The sequence below is a fragment of the Carcharhinus amblyrhynchos genome, chromosome 11 (assembly GCF_965287045.1).
Source record: "Carcharhinus amblyrhynchos chromosome 11, sCarAmb.v2.hapA, whole genome shotgun sequence".
Taxonomy (NCBI): domain Eukaryota; kingdom Metazoa; phylum Chordata; class Chondrichthyes; order Carcharhiniformes; family Carcharhinidae; genus Carcharhinus; species Carcharhinus amblyrhynchos.
In genome coordinates, this window is record NC_137334.1 from 2,301,953 (window position 1) to 2,319,689 (window position 17,737).

Below are 17,737 nucleotides of genomic sequence, written 5' to 3' on the forward strand. Positions count from 1 at the left end.
ATGAACATGTGGCTGGAGAAATAATGTAGGAGGGAGGGAGGGATTCAGATTCTTGGGACATTAGATTTGGTTCTGGAGAAGATGGGACCTGAACAAGCAGGACGAGCTTCATCGGGGTGGGGAGTTTGCTAGTGCTATCGAGGAGGGTTCAAACTAAGATGACAGGGGGGTGAGAACCTGAGCAAGGAGACAAGAGAAGAGTGAAACAAGGACAGAAACAAAAGACATAAATGTAAGAAGCAAAAGTGGATGGCATAACAAAAAGGGCAAAATGCAATGGGGCCAAAATGCAAAATAAAGCTAAGCTGACTAACAAGGTTAAAAAGTCAAGTTTAAAGGCTTTGTGTCTTAATGTGCGGAGCATTCACAGTAAGGTAGATGTATTCACAGGGCAAATAGATATAAACTGTATAGATATAGTTGCAATTACAGAGACATGGCTGCAAGGCTGCCAAGGATTGGAACTCAACATCCAGGGGTATTCATTATTTAGGAAGGACAGATGAAAAGGTGGTGCGGTAGTATAGTTAGTAAAAGAGGTAATAAATGCAATAAGGAGGAAGGATATTTGCTCAGAAAATTGTGAAAATCTGTATGGATGGAGATAAGAAACACTAAGCAGCAGCTGGGATTGTCTATTGGCCCCTAAACGGCAGTGGAGATGTAAAGCAGGTTTTAAACAAGATATCATATCGCATGCAATTAGCATAAAGCTAAAGTGCTGGGTTTTTAGACCAATTCTTTGAAACCAACCAGAGAACAGGCTGCTCTAGACTTGTTGCTGTGCAATTAACAATCTTGGGGAAGAGTGACCATAATATTATAGAATTCATTAAGATCGAGAATGAAGTAGTTGAATCCAAAACTAGGGTTTGGAATCTAAATAAACGTGAACAAGGAGTCTGAGGTATGAATTGAGAAGGACAGATTGGGGAACCTTATTAAAGGGGTTGACATTGGATAGGAAATGGTTCATTTTAAAGAACACATGCATTAATTACAACTATTATTCATGCTGGCTGGCACCAAACTAAAAGAGAAAAGGCGACTCAACCACAGCCTTCAAAGGAATCAGGGATAATATGAAATCCAAAGAGTAGACATTTAAATTTCCTGGAAAGAGCAATAAGCCTAAGGATTGGGAGCAATTTAGAGATTAGCAAAACAGGACAAAAAAATTGATCAAGAGGGAAAAATTAGAGCACAAGATTAAGATGGCAGGGAACATAGACAGTGACTGCGAAAGCTCCTATAAAATTTTGAAGAGAAAAAGATTAGTAAGGACAAATGTTACAATCAGAAGCCAAGCAAATTATAATGGGGAACAAATAAATTTGAATGCCTGTTTTGTTTCTGACTTCACAAAAGACAGCACAAATAACTCCTCAGAAATATTAGGGAACCAAGTGTCTAGTGAGAAGGAGGAATCGAAGGAATGTAAGAAAAAGGTGCTGGTGAAAATGGAAATGAATAGGGTTAAAGGTGAACTGCAACAAGTGTTTATTCAATTGGTTTTCTTCCTGTCTGGCACCAAAGTTAAACAGGAAAAGTGGCCGAACCATGATTTACAAGGGAAAGTAGAGACAGTATTGGAACCAAGAAAGAGGCATACAAATTGACCAGAAAAAACAGCAAACCTCAACATTGGGAGCAGTTTAAAATTCAGCAAAGGAGGACCAAGAGGTTGAAGAAGGGGAAAACAAAGAACAAGAGTAAGCTTGTGGGAAACATAAGAGCCCACTGTAAAAGTTATTATTGGTGCATGAAGAGAAAAAGATTGAAGACGTCAAATGCCAGTCCCTTACTGTCAAGAAAACAGGGGAATTTATAATGGGGATAAAAAATGGTTGACCAATTAAATACATACCTTAGGTCTGGCTTCACAATAGAGGACACAAATAACATACCAAAATTTTGGGGGGACACAAGGTTTAGTGAGAGGGAGGAACTAAAGGAAATCAGTATTAGTAGAGAAATGGTGTTGGGGAGATTGATGGAACTGAAAGCCAATAAATCCCCAGAGCCTGACAATCTATACTCCAGAGCGCGGAAGGAAGTGGCCCTAGAAATAGTGGATTCATCGGTGGTCACCTTCCAAGGCTCTATAGATTTTGGAGCTGTTCCTACAGATAGGATAGTAGCTAATGTAATCCTACTGTAGAGTGAAAACAGGAAATTATAGACCAGTCAGCCTGATGTGAGTAGTGGAAAAATTGCGAGAGCCCACTATCAAGGATTTTATACCAGACCACTTGGAAAACAGTGGCAGGATCAGATAGAGTTAGTACGGATTGATGAAAGGGAAATTCATGCTTGGCAAATTTACTGGGATCCTTCAAGGATGTAACTAGCAGAATTGATGTTGGTTTCAAGTACAGGAGCAGGAATAACTTGCTGCAGGGCCTTGTTAACGGCATGGTGGCACAGTGGTTAGCACTGCCGCCTCACAGCGCCAGGGATGCGGGTTTGATTCCCAGCTTGGGTCACTGTCTGTGTGGAGTCTGCACATTCTCCTCGTTTCTGCATGGGTTTCCTCTGGGTGCTCTGGTTTCCTCTCAGTCCAAAAGACACAATGGTTAGGTGCTAAATTCTCCCTCAGTGTACCCAAACAGGCGTGGAGTGTGACAACTAGAGAATTTTCACAGTAACTTCATTGCAGTGTTAATGTAAGCCAACTTGTGACACCAATAAAAAAAAACTTTACCTTGGTGAGACCACACCTGGAATATTGTGTGGAGTTTTGGTTTCCTTCTCTAAGGAAAGATGTTTTTGGTACAGAGGGAGTGCAGTGAAGGTTTACCAGCCTGGGATGGTGGGACTAATATATGAGGAGAGACTGAGTTAGTTAGGATTGTGCTCGCTCTAGTTCAAAGAAATGAGGGGGAATTGCATAGAACCCATAAAATTCTAACAAGACTGGACAGGGTTGATGCAGGAAGAATGTCCCCCGTGTGGGGGTGTCATAGAACTTTTAGGGCTGAGATGAGGAGAAATTTCTTCACCCAAACAGTGGCGAGCTTGTGGAATTCACTACCCCAGAAAGCAACGGAAATCAAAACATTGCTTGTTGGTTATGTTGGCATTCGTTGCAAGAAGATTTGAATTCCGAAGTAGAGATGTCTTAATGCAGTATACATGGCTTTCGTGAGACCACAGCTGGAGTACTGCATGCAGTTTTGGTCTCCCTTGCCAGAGAAGGGGCACAGTTGAGATTCACTGGGCTGATACTGAGGTTGCGAGGACCTGTAAGGAGAGACTGATTCAACTGGGCTTGTGTTCACTTGAGTTTAGAAGGATGAGAGGAGATCTGAATGAAGTGTATAAAATTTTAACAGGGCTAGGCAGAATAATTGCAGGGAGGATGTGTTCTCTATCTGTGCAATCTAGAGCCAATGGCCATTGTCTCGGGATACAGGGAAGACCATTTAGGATTGAAATGAAAAGATATTTCTTCACTCAAGAGTAGTGAACCTGCGGAATTCTCTATCACAGAAGGCTGTGGAGGCCAAGACACAATGTATTCAAAAAAGAGGGAGATAATTTTTTAGATTTTAATGGTACCAAGGAGTATGGGGAGAAACTGACAATGTGGAATTGTGACCAAGGATCAGCCACGATCATACTGAAAGGCAGAGCAGGCTCAAAGGGCCAAGTCCTGCTCTGAGTTTCTATGAACGGTGGAGCAAACTCATTGGGCCAAATGGCCTACTTCTGCTCCTATACCAAAGAGCATTGTAAATATAAAGAATGTTTTAAGCAATTCTAAATGCTTTATTTTAAACCTATTCATTGAGATGCATCGAACAGAATCTTCATTTCCTCCCATCAAAAGTAGATGCTGAGCTTAACTACAAAAAGCTCAAAAGCCCATTATTCAAAGACACCCAATATCGGCTTTTTACACAATATCTTCAGAAAAAGTAGAATTTCGATGGATTCAAATTTTAAATCAATTACTGTAGTCTTGGCTAGGTACGTGCCTTTGTAAACAGTTTAAACACAGAATCCCTACAGTGCAGGAGATGGCCAATCGGCCCATGGAGACGGCTCCACCATTCAATATGATTAAATCATTGCTAAATCTTTTCATAGAATCATAGAAGGTTTACGGCACAGAAGGAGACCAGTTGACCGATTGAGTCTGTGCCAGCTGAAAAACAAACCACTCTTCCCAATCCCAATTTCCAGCATTTAATCCATAACCCTGCAGCTTCAGGTGAACATCCAGACACCCACCTGCCTCTACTACCCTTCCAAGCAGTGAGTGCCAGACTCCCGCACAGTTGAGGTGAGAAGATTTTTCTCATCTCCCTTCTAATCTATCACTTTCAATTTGTGTCCCCTTAGTCACTGATCTCTCTGCTAGAGTAAATCCAGTTTAGCCAGGCTCCGAACAATTTTGTACATCTCAATCAAATCTCCCCTCAGTTCCAAGGTGGATAATCCCAGCCTATCCAATCTTTCCCCATAGCTGCAATTTTCCAGTCCTGGCAACATCCTTGTCAACCTCCTCTGAACGCTCTCTAATGCCATTCCATCCTTTCTGCAATGAGGTGACTGGAGTTGCACACAGTGCTCACATTGAAGCCTAACTAATATTGTTTTATATAGTTCCAGTATAACCTTCCTGCTCTTATAATCTAACCCTAGCTACTAAATTAAAGGATTCCATATGCCATTTTATCAACCTGTCCTGCTACCCTTAGGGATCCGTGGACATTCACTCCCAAGGTCCCACACTTTCTCTGCACCTCTGTGTCCTCTCATTTATATTATAAACTTGTCACTTACTAGATTGAAAGTGAATATATTTCCTTAAAATTATTTAAGTACAATTTTACTCGCCCATGCTAATACTGGACCTAATGATGTCAAATGTTGACCTAAACAGAGCATGATTTTGAAGGGGCTTTTTTTTAAATGGATATGAATGGAAGAAAATGTGAGATGTGCTCACTAGTTCTTACATTAACCTGTTGGAGAGTATACTGGTCTCAGTGCAGACTTTTTTCAGCAAAACCATTAATTGCCAGCTCAACTAAAGGAAAAATAACACCATATATTTATTTTCTTACTGACTGCCAAATGACAAGTGGCAAAAGTTGGCTCAATTTAACTTGCTTTTCAATAACAGCTGAAACGTTGTTTTTCTAAATATACGCTTGGCTCCCAAAATGCTTCTGGGAAAAATCAGAAGGCTTGGTGACCTAAACTTAACTAAAAATACTACTTTTCCTTCAGTATAATTTCTGACTTGGAAACTGACCAAATGCACTGGTATCACTGATTAATAGGTGTTCAGAATCTCCAATAGTCAAAATATATTGCTGCAATAAAATGAAACCTCCACAGTATCCTTGCCAGAGTACAGCTACTTGGAAGTGCTAAGTGCTGAACAAAAATATCCATCCATCTGCCAACAGTAAAAGTATTTTTTTTATATTTTGACACAAATAATTATAGGTTTATGTTCACAAACAGTCAGTTTTCAGAACAACGTAAAGTGCAATGAAATTTGTTGCATGTATTAACAACTCCACTTAGTACCAATAATAAGTCACTCCTGATTTTGTAACAAAAACCACACGTTTCCATTGAAGTAGTTGATGGACGCACTAGTGGCATCACATGATGTTGCTTTCACTAGGTTCCAAACGGTACATGCCAGGACAGGAATTCACATTTTTCCATACGGGCAAAAACAAAACTCGATGCTTTTCTCACCCTGGGTTGCTCCAATGCACCGCCAAGTGGCCAAAGAGAAACACTGGGAGTTACTTAACCTGCCTGCTTTCTTTTGAGATGTTTCCACCATTGATCATCATCTTTTTCCTTTGTATATGTATGCAAGCCAAAACACTTTGGGTACAGGAACACAAATGCATTGCTAAACTGTGATATGCCTAATATTTAACTGTGTTAGAATATAAACAGGAAAAGAAAATGTTTGACTTTAATGATTTCGCTGTGCAAATATTATTAATAACTGTAGCAAGAACTTGTATTATGCAATACAACAATAAACATACATTCCATGTTTATTTTTGCCATCATCATTCACTACTTAAACATCAAAAGTCATGGCTCAGTGTTTATATTCAGCATCACACTGATTTCCAATCATTAACCTATGTGGCTTCAGTAATTAAATCAATTAACACTGATCAATTCACTGCCCTCACACTGGGTTTCATTACCTCTTCTACCTTCTTGTTTGGCAACATCATCGGCAGTTCACTGGCTTTAAAAAAATGATGTGGAGACGCCAGCGTTGGATTGGGGTAAAAACAGTAAGGACTCTCACAACACCAGGTTAGTAGCAAAAGCCACTAGCTTTCGGAGTGCTGCCCCTTCTTCAGGCAAGTGGGAGTTCTGTTCACAAACAGGGCATATAAAGATAGAAATTCAATTTACAAAATAATGGTTGGAAAGCAAGCCTTTACAAGTAATCAAGTCTTAAAGGTACAGACAATGTGAAGGGAGAGAGGGTTAAACACAGGTTAAAGAGATGTGTATTGTCTCCAACTGGGATAATTAATGCGATTTCGCAAGCCCAGGCAAGTCATGAGCATTGTGAGGGTTATAGATAGTGTGACATGAACCCAAGGTCCCGGTTGAGGCCGTCCTCATGTGTGCAGAACTTGGTTATCAGTTTCTACTCAGCAACTCTGCGATGTCACGTGTCATGAAGCCTCCTTGGAGAACATCTACCCGAAGATCTGAGGCCAAATGCCCGTGACCGCTGAAGTGTCCCCCAACAGGAAGAGAATGCTATTGCCTGGTGATTGTCGAGCGGTGTTCATTCATCCATTATCAAAGCGTCTGCATGGTCTCCCCAGTGTACCATGCCTTGGGACATCCTTTCCTGCAGCATTTCAGGTAGACAATGTTGGCCGAGTTGGATGGTGTTCTCCTGTCAGGTGATGACATCCGTGACGATGATCCGGCACGTTTGGCAGAGGTTGCTGTGGCAGGGTTGTGTGGTGTCGTGGTCACTGTTCTCCCAAAGGCTGGGTAGTTTGCTGCGGACAATGGTCTGTTTAAGGCTAAGCAGAGACTGAAAGCCAAGTTCCGCACACAAGGACGGCCTCAACCGGGATAAGAACATAAGAAATAGGAGGAGTCAGCCATCTAGCCCTTCGAGCCTGCCCCACCATTCAATAAGATCATGGCTGATCTGAAGTGGATCAGTTCCACTTTCCCGCCTTCTCCCCATAACCCTTAATCCCTTTGACTATCAAAAACCTATCTACCCGCGTCTTAAATATATTTAGCGAGGCAGCCTCCACCACTTCAATGGGCAGAGAATTCCAGAGATTCACCACCCTTTGAGTGAATAAGTTCCTCCTCAACTTCGTTCTAAACTGCGCCCCCCCCTTTATCTTGAGGCTGTGCCCTCTAGTCCTACTGTCCTTTCTGAGCGGGAAGAGCCTCTCCACCTCTATCCTATCCATCCCATTCATCATCTTATATGTCTCAATGAGATCTCCCCTCATTCTTCTAAACTCTAACGAGTACAAGCCCAGTTTATTCAGCCTCTCCTCATAGCTCAACCCCCTCAACTCCAGTATCAGCCTTTTAACCTCCTCTGCACTCCCTCCAAGGCCAAAATATCCTTGCATAAGTGCGGCGACCAAAACTGCACACAGTACTCCAGCTGCAGCCTCACCAGCACCCTGTACAGTTGCAGCAAGACCTCCCTACTTTTATATTCAACCCCCCTCGCTATGAAGGCCAGCATCCCATTCGCCTTCCTGACCACCTGCTGCACCTGCAGGCTGGGTTTTTGCGACTCATGCACAAGGACCCCAAGGTCCCTCTGCACCGTTGCATGCTGCAGCTTTTCGCCATGTAAGTAGTAGTCCTTCCTACCATTATTCCTACCAAAGTGGACCACCTCACACTTGCCAATATTAAATTCCATTTGCCATTTCCTGGCCCATTTGCCCAGCCTATCTAGATCCTTCTGCAGACTCTCCACACCCTCCGCACAATTTGTCGTTCCACCAATCTTGGTGTCATCAGCAAATTTTGACACCATACACTCGGTTCCCTCCTCCAGATCATCTATATAAATGGTAAATAGCTGAGGCCCCAGCACCGACCCCTGGGGCACTCCACTAGTCACCAACCGCCAATCCGAATAGCACCCATTGACACCCACTCTCTGGGTCTTGGGTTCATGTCACACTATCTGTAACCCCCACGACTTGCTGGGCTTGCAAAATCTCACTAACTGTCCTGGCTGGAGACAATACACATCTCTTTAACCTGTGTTTAACACTCTCTCCACTCACATTGTCTGTACCTTTAAGACTTAATTACCTGCAAAGGCTTGCTTTCCAACCATTATTTTGTAAATTGAGGTTGTGTCTTTATATGCCCTGTTTGTAAACAGAACTCCCACTCACCTGATGAAGGAGCAGCGCTCCGAAAGCTAGTGACTTTTGCTACCAAATAAACCTGTTGGACTTTAACCTGGTGTTGTGAGACTTCTTACTTTAAAAAAAATGAACAGAACCAGCAGGAAATAAAAGTAAATAAAAGGGAGTGTACCACAGTTAACTGTAATTTGGGAAGCTCCACAATGTATACAGTACCACAAATACCAGAAAAGCCCCATGGTCTTAGTTAGAACCATAAGAAAGGACATTACAACTGGCCTCAGAGTAACCAGGTTGGAGAAGATAAAAACTTCATACTCCTGTTTGCCATCCACTGATTTCCAAAAATGAATCCACGTGGGTGATAAATGACAACATATAAGGCAACGTCCAATCCCCCAATCAGCAAGCGTACAGCTGATTACTGTCTAGACATATCAAAATACTTAGTATCAGAGGACTGCTGATATTTGTGAAGGAATACCACAGAATAAACTGCCATCTTACACACAGGGAGGGAAAATATATATGGGTGGGGGGAGTATAAATTTGTCAAGTAGGTTTAACGATGAAATTCACTTTGTAATGATATATGCCCAATAGATGCTAAAGAAATGAGACAGGATCAACAAAAAAGATCACCTGGAATTTAGAATCCCTTCAGTGCAGAAAGAGGTCATTCACCCATCAAGCTGCGTCAACAACAATCCCACACAGATCCTATTCCTATAATCTCACACATTCACCCTGCTAATCTCCCTGACACTAGGGGGCAATTGAGCATGGCCAATCAACCTAATCCGGACAGCTTTAGACTGTGGGAAGAAGCCAGAGCACCTGGAGGAAACCCACGCAGACACGGGGAGAATATACAAACTTCACACAGACAGTTACTCAAGGCCGTAACTGAACCCGAGTCCCTGGTGCAATGAGGCAGCTTTGCCAACCACTACGCCACCCTAACTTTATCAGACTTTTTTTGCTCCTGCCATGCATCAATCTGCCAACATGGGAAATACCCGCAAATGGGTGGGGAAAAATAGAACAAAAAGGCCACTATTATGTAAACTCCAGAAGACCTAAAATTATGCTACAGGCTGAAACCCAAGATGGCATTCACAAACCATTCAGCTGGATTCCTGTGATTTATGGCTTCACTGGAACATTTCCAGTCGATCATTCCCTCGGGCCTTATTCTATGTACACACAGCAATGATCTCTTGCACATTTACCTTTTAAACAGATATGAAGAAAATGAAGAACAATTGGCCCAAATTTTCTTTCAGTATCCTTAATAGTTGGGAGCACCACCAATAACCCAGTGCTAAACTGTTGCCCCCCAAGTCCAGCCATTCATAAACTCAGAACAAAAGCCCTTTTTCTCTCTCCATCACTCCCCCATGTTTTGAACCTTAATCATTTTACAAATTGTATCCAGCAGTTCCCTACAATCTTGCTGTCATACTTCCAAGTACACACAAAAGGGCTCATTAATGATCGAATCCTGGATCAAATTTTCCAAAACTGTTTCAAATTGCCTTTTTTTTTGAAAACAAAAAAACTGAAATTGCTTTGTATACAAGTCACAGAGTCATACAGTGCAGAAAAGGCCCCTTGGCACATTGAGTCTGGATTGGAGAATCCCTACAGTGCAGGAGGCAGCCATTTGGTCCATTGAACCTGTACTGACAACAATTCCACCCAGATCAAATCCCTACAACCCTACATATCTACCTTACTAACCTCCTTGGCACTAAGGGGTAATTAAGCACAGCAAATCAACCTGACCCCACACATCTTCCTGATTGTGGGGAGAAACACACGCTGACACGGGAAGAACATGCAAATCCCAGACATTCAGCCACCGAAGGCCGGAACTGAACCGGATCCCTAGTGCTATGAGGCAGCAGTGCTAAACCACTGTGCCACCGACAACATCTAAGGGTGTGCTAATCCCATTTTCCCGCACTTGTACCATATCCTTGAATATGACACATTTCAAGCGCTCATCCAAATATTTTTTTAAAAGCGCTGGGCACTCAAAGGGCCGGTGACATTTAAAATACAAACTTCAGAACAAATTTAAGGCTCATTTATCCATGTCACATGTAGGCTTACATTACCACTGCAATGAAGTTACTGTGAAAACCCCCTCGTCGCCACATTCCGGCACCTGTTCGGCGCCAGCACGTCTTTCAGATTGTGGGAGGGAACCGGAGCACCCAGAGGAAATCCATGAAGAAACGGGGAGAACATGCACACTGACCCAAGCCGGGAATCGAACCCTGGTCGCTGGCGGTGAGGCAGCAGTGCTAACCACTGCGCTACCCCGCGTGAGGCCTTGTGTGGCTAAACAAAGGAACGAAATCAGTCATTCAAGCACCAGCTTTTGAGTAAATTGGTCACTGTGTCGAAATAAACGTCACTTGAAGTGTTAAGAGCAGAGTTGGGTAACTTGGCTCCCAGCACCATCTGGCAGGCAGGTGGCTTTTCGCTGCAGCTCTTCCCTTTGTGACTGGGAGTGTTTTGTCAGGGAGCCTGAGCTAAGGCGCAAGCGCACTCTCGTAGCCGGGAACATCCCCCTTTCCCCAACCCTCCCCTCCCTCTTAATCTTCTTTAATACAAGAGAGCTGAAAGCCACTGCAGCACACACACCAATCCCTTCCGCTGTGCTGCCTGAGGGTGGAGGCAGCTCACACTGCAATGAGAGAGCTCTGGAACATTCAGTCAGGAGGCAATTCGCCATCAGTACCTGACACTGTCAACAGCCCATTACAATGGGGAAGGGGGGGGAAGCAAATGCCACATAAAAATAACACTTCGACCAGGGCAGAAAACGAACGCACCTTCCCCAAAGAGAGAGAGAGGAACAATATTTTTTGTTTTTTTTAAAAAAAAATGTTATTTATCCCAATTACCGACAGTGGCAATTTAAATTTCCCTTTGTACCTATTCTGGTCCACAAATATGAATGGGAATGGGAGCTTAATTCACAAATCAATGGCTAAATGCTGGAAAGAGAACAAAAGAGGCTGTTGAGTCAGTCACTAACCCCCCACCCCCACCACTAATCAGCTACAGACAACCGGCAGCTCAGAATGAGGGAGGCTCGAGTCCCCAAATTTCCATGCACAAGACAAAGAGAGAGAGGTCAGCAATTATTTTGACCCCCATTTAAATGCTGCAAAATAAAAATAACACCCCCCACACACACACACACACACACACACACACACACAGCCCCACCATCATAAATACAGATACGCGGGGGGGGGGGGGGGGAGATTTTCTGTTGTTTGCAGACAGACAGCCCCATCGGATGACAGTGCTGAAAAGGACAGAGTGAGGGTCCACCCCCCCCCCACCCCACACACACACACACACACACACACACACACAAAAATTGGAACATTTGTGGGGATTTTAAGGCAAAAGGCGATGCATCAAGTTGCAGCAGGGAGAGGGGGGGAATAAAAAACAAGGAGAGCCCAACTGCAGTAATTGTGTAGCGGCGGCGACAGCCACTGTCAATATTGTCCATCCCATCGTGGACCATAGAAAGGGGAGGGGGGGGGTAACCATGTCCCCCTTTTACCCTGGGTTTACAGGCAGCACAGACCCCCCCCCTGCTATTGTGTGTGTGTGGGTGGGTGTGTGTGAGGGTGCCCCCTCCACAGCTCTCCCAGCCTTTGTGTCTGTCTGTGTGTGTGATGTGTGGCTGGGCTCGCACCTACCTGAGCCGCTGCTGCTGCTCCTCTCGCCGGCTCAGCACTGACTGACTGACTGAGAGTCAGACACAGGCAAGAGGGAGGGGCCGTGCTCGGGGGCGAGGACTGGGGGGTGGTGGGGGGAGAGCGCGTTCCCGCCCTCGGGGGCGCGCAAGGGGGCGCGCCTAGCTCACCACCACCCCCCCCCCGCCCCCACTCCTCCTCCCACTGCCTGTAGGCACCCAGCCAATAGCCTCGGCCAGAGGATCTTCTTCAGTGTAACTTTCCCAGTCACTTGTTAACACTTTCCAGTGAGTGAACAATGGAGCTAGCCTCCCTTCCACAAACCCAATCCTCCCTTTCCATAAACCCAATCCTCCCTTTCCTCAATCCCAATCCTCCCTTTCCATAAACCCAATCCTCCCTTTCCTCAATCCCAAACCTCCCTTTCCACAAACCCAAACCTCCCTTTCCACAAACCCAATCCTCCCTTTCCTCAATCCCAAACCTCCCTTTCCATAAACCCAATCCCCCCTTTCCATAAACCCAAACCTCCCTTTCCATAAACCCAAACCTCCCTTTCCATAAACCCAAACCTCCCTTTCCACAAACCCAATCCTCCCCTTCCTCAATCCCAAACCTCCCTTTCCATAAACCCAAACCTCCCTTTCCACAAACCCAATCCTCCCTTTCCACAAATCCTCCCGAGTCCCTTTGTGTGTTTTTTTTCTGACTTTCCAAGCATTTCCCCACAACATTATATAAAAAAGAATAGGGCACTTTACAGGGTGGCACAGTGGTTAGTGCCGCTGCCCCACAACACCAGGGACCCGGGTTCAATTCCAACCTCAGGTGACCTCTCCACGAAGTTGGCATGTTTCCCTGGGTCTGGGTAAGATTTCCTCCCACAGTCCAAAGATGTGCGGATTAGCTGGGTTGGCCATGTTAAAATTGCCCCTTGGTACGAGGGAGGAGGTAATCTCTAAACTGTCTGTGCTTTATATGCTCTGTCTGAGGCCAGAACTCTCCATTCACCTGACGAAGGGGCTAACCCCGAAAGCTTGTGAGTCTATTATCAAATAAATCAGTTGGACTAAAACCTGGTGTTGTCAGACTTTTTATGAGGGGGATTAACAGGGCAAATACCTGGGGATAGGCTGTTGTTGGTGCAGACTCAACGGTCTCCTTTTGCACTGTGGGGATCTGTGAAACTATACACTGCCTTACTTCTAATACACTGCTGCCTCACACCGCCAGAGACCTGGTTTCGATACCAGGCTTGGGTCACTGTGCGGAGCCTGCACATTCTCCCAGTGTCTGTGTGGGTTTCGTCCAGGTCCTCCAGTTTCCCCCCCACAGTTCGAAAACCGTGTTGGTTTGGTGCATTGGCCATGCTAAATTCTCCTTCAGTGAACCCAAACAGGTGCCTGAGTGTGGCAACTAGGGGATTTTCAAAATATCTTCATTTCAGTGTTAATGTACTTGTGAATAAATTTTTACTCTGACGTTTAGGAATTGGGAAGGATTTAAAGTGGGCTTTTTGTGTTTTTGTTTAAACAAATCAAACAGCAGTGGCACCTTGTGATTCTGTCCGCTTAAGGTGAAATATTTATCTCGTTCCAGTCACTGGACTGTGAATAGTTTGTCATGTTACAAAGGGTAGCTTCAGCTTCAATAATACTGAAGTAAAATTTTCATTTTTGTTATTAAGCTGGAAGGGTGGAACCATACAAGGTAGGTAGCATTGGAGCAGTGAACACCCTTGTATTTGTCACACTGATCATTGCAGGCTCTGTGAGTGAGAACAAGGATCGCAAGGAGGATAAGCAAACTAACCACAGCACTGCGGGAACATTCACATTGGAGGGGGTAAATGAACGTAGTCGTGTTTAGGGACATCCATAAGAGATAGGAGCAAAATTAGGCCACTCGGCCCATCGAGTCTGCTCCACCATTCAATCATGGCTGATATTTTTCTCATCCCCATTCTCCTGCCTTTCCCCCAAAACCCCTGATCCCCTTATTAATCAAGGACCTATCTATCTCTGTCTTAAAGACACTCAATGATCCGGCCTCACAGCCTTCTGCAGCAGAGTTCCACAGATTCACCACTCTCTGGCTGAAGAAATTCCTCCTCATCTCTGTTGTTAAGGATCATCCCTTTAGCCTGAGGTTGTGCCCTCTGGTTCTAGTTTTTCCTACTAGTGGAAACATCCTCTCCACGTCCCCTCTATCCAGGGCCTCGCAGTATCCTGTAAGTTTCAATAAGATCCCCCTCATTCTTCTAAACTGCAATGAGTCCAGACCCAGGGTCCTCAACTGTTCCTCATACGACAAACTGTATATTCCAGGGAACATTCTTATGAACCTCTTCTGGACCCTTTCCAAGGCCAGCACATCCTTCCTTAGATATGGGGTCCAAAACTGCTCACAATACTCCAAATGGGGTCTGACCAGAGTCTTGTACATCCCTGCTCTTGTATTCTAGCCCTCTCGACTAGAATGCTAACATTAAATTTACCTTCCTAACTGCTGACTGAATGTGCACGTTAACCTCAAGAGAATCTTGAACAAGGACTCCCAAGTCCTTTTGTGTTTCTGATTTCCTAAGCATTTTCCCATTAGAAAATGGTCTGTGCCTCCACTCTGAAAGCTAGTGGCTTTTACTACCAAATAAACCTGTTGGACTTTAACCTGGTGTTGTGAGACTTCTTACTGTGTTTACCCCAGTCCAATGCCGGCATCTCCCCATCATTCAGAAAAATACCCATTTATTCCAACTCTTTCCTTCCCGTCGACTCAACAGCTTTCTATCAATCGCAAGACACTTCCCGCAATCCCATGTACTTTATATAGTAATCTGTTATGTGCAAACTTGTCAAAATCTTCTGAAAGTCCAAATAAACTACATCCACCAGTTCTCAGCACTCATTACATCTTCAAAGAATTCCAGTAGATTTGTATAGCATGGTTTTCTCATTATAAATCCATGTTGACTTTGTATGATTATATTACTGCTTTCCAAATGCCGTGCTATAAAATCCTTGATAATGGATTCTAGCAACTTCCCTTCTCCTGATGTTAGGCTCACTGATCTACAGTTCCCTGTTTTCTCTCTACCTCCCTTTTTGAATAGCGGGCTTATGTTAGCTACACTCAACTCTGTAGGAACCATTCCAGGGTTTAAAGAATTTTGGAAAATGACCACCAATGGATCTATTATTTCTAAAGTCTCTTCCTTAAATACTCTGGAATGAATGTTATCAGGCCCTAGAAATTTATCTGCCTTCAATCCCATTAATTTCCCCAAAACCATTTCTCTGTTAATACTGATTTTCTTCAGCTCCTCAATAAAACCCGTGTTTCTCAGGAATTCCAGTATCTTATTCTTCTTTTGTGAAGGTTGAAGCAAAGTATGAATTTAGTTCCTCAGCCATTTCTTTGTTCCCTGTTATGAATTCTCCTACAATGCCACAACCAGGAACAGGGACAATACAATTAAAATCACATCTCCATGACAAAGGTTGCCCTATAATAGTGGAATTTTTAGCAAATGGCCACCCATTAAAAATGGAAGTGGACATAGAGGGTGCAGTCTCCGTTATCAAGGAGCAGACTTATGATTGCCTCCAGGTTGGTATTCAGTTCCTGAACTTAGAAAACACAAAGGCCGGGCTGGTCACCTACACAGGGGAAGCATTGCAGATAAAGAACACCACAGCAACCGTAGTGACTTACAGGCGACAGTAAGTTTGGCTTCTACTCATCATTATACAGGGACAAGGACCGAGCCTCATGGGGAGAGATTGGCTCCAATACTTCAGACTGAACTGGCTGGAGATCCTCAGGCTGGGCACAGGGGAAATGTACAAGTCAACAATAAATACCCTGAAGTTTTCCAGGAAGGGCTTGGAAAAATAAGGGGAGCCAAAGCTAAGGTCTACATCAACCCCAATGCTATACTCAAGTATTTTAGACCGTGGCCAGTTCCATAATCCCTGTCGGAAAAAGTAGAGTTGGAACTGGAACACCTGGAAAATTGTGCACAATATGACCTATACAATTCACAGAGTGATGTTGTTCCTGCCCTTACACCAGACAGGTTGGTCTGACTTTGTGGAGACTATAAGCTTACTGTCAATGGATTTCCAAACCTGACCGAGACCCCCAAATTCCAGATTGAAGACCTATGCAGTTAACTGGGGGCCAAGTATTTTTGAAATTGGGCATGAGCCATGCGTACCTCCAGCTTGAATTGGACGAGCCTTCCCAGAAGTATGTGACAAACGACTCCCCTCCACCTGCCCTTTGGGGTGTCGTCTGTATGCTCCATTTTTCAACAGGTCATGAAGAACATACTCCAAGAGGTAGCAGTGCACTGGACAATGTCTTGGCCATAGGAACATTGGAATGCGAACACATAGCCAACCTGGAAGAGGTCTTATGGTGATTCCCAGAGGTCAGAGTACATCTGAAAGGGAACCCTATCCCCATGACCCTGTGCATTTACCCTAGCTAGTCCCACAGACACTAAGGGGAAATTTAGTATGGCCAATCCACCTAACCAAAGAATTGGTCAAAAATAAATTCACCGTTATAATTTTCATATTACATGGCAGAGAATAAACTTGCATTTACTGAGCTCCTTCCAGGACCTCAGGCTATCCATAGTGTTTTAGAGCTGATGTGTTTTCCAGAACATTGGTGCATAAACATTCATGATTTTAAAGATCCTGTTTGAGTGGAGAGGCAGATAGAGAGAGACCCTAAGCTCTAAGCATCCATTAAAGCAGGTCGACCTGACAGGCCAGCACTTTATTCATCTGGGGCTGTCCAACTGGAAGAGAGCTGAGGCTGACCAATGGGACAATGTGGTCCCTTCCTGTTTGAAGAAAGCCCTCAAAATCTGCCGTTCCTATCGCACCTACTCTTGATGCCAATCAAGTTGAGCTTATCACTCCATGCATGTTAGTGTTCTGCAATGAAACCAAAGTGTCCTCTCCAGAGTGAAAACCCGGGTGAATTTATGAGGAGCTTCTGCACTGTGGGGGGATTCTGTAGACCCCGAGCTGCCCAAATGTCAAAGTCCCTTAATCAACCTCTCTGGTTGGGTCCAGTGCCAAGGCAATGCAAAGCATTGGTTTGGCACCAGCTTGGTTGCATGAGTGTCCAGAAAGCCAAATTTAGGCATCAATTCTCCTTTGGTTTTCCAAAATGATACTGTATGAATGAGCTGCAAACAACTGTAAAAACGTATTCATTTGTTCCAGAGCTTCAGGATGTTGCTTAACAGCATTCTTCACTCAAAGGGTGGTGAATCTCTGGAATTCTCTGCCCGTTGAAGTGGTGGAGGCTGCCTCGCTAAATATTTTTAAGAAGCGGGTTGATGGGTTCTTGATAAGAGAGGGGATTAAGGGTTATGGGGAGAGGGCGGGAAAGTGGAACTGAGCCACAACAGATCAGCCATGATCTTATTGAATGGCGGGGCAGGCTCGAAGGGCTAGATGGCCTACTCCTGCTCCTATTTCTTATGTTCTTATGTTCTTATTAGACACAACCCCCTCTGTCAGGATCTAACAATCTTGTTGACTCCTTTAAAGCACACTGCACCTACAATCCTACCTTTTCCCTCCCTCCATATCGATT

General features: G+C 44.2%; 1 protein-coding gene across 6 annotated transcripts in view; it reads right to left on the reverse strand.

Annotated features, from left to right (window-relative positions):
• Positions 1-12,207, reverse strand: part of LOC145349822 (microtubule-associated protein 2-like) — a 251,261-nt gene extending 239,054 nt beyond the window's left edge. For all 6 annotated transcript variants that reach the window (XM_080198387.1, XM_080198386.1, XM_080198388.1 and 3 more), the window contains exon 1: positions 12,119-12,207. The gene's annotated coding sequence lies outside the window, so the exon portion shown is untranslated. The remainder of the gene's footprint in view (positions 1-12,118) is intronic.
• Between the last annotated feature and the right edge of the window lie 5,530 nt (positions 12,208-17,737).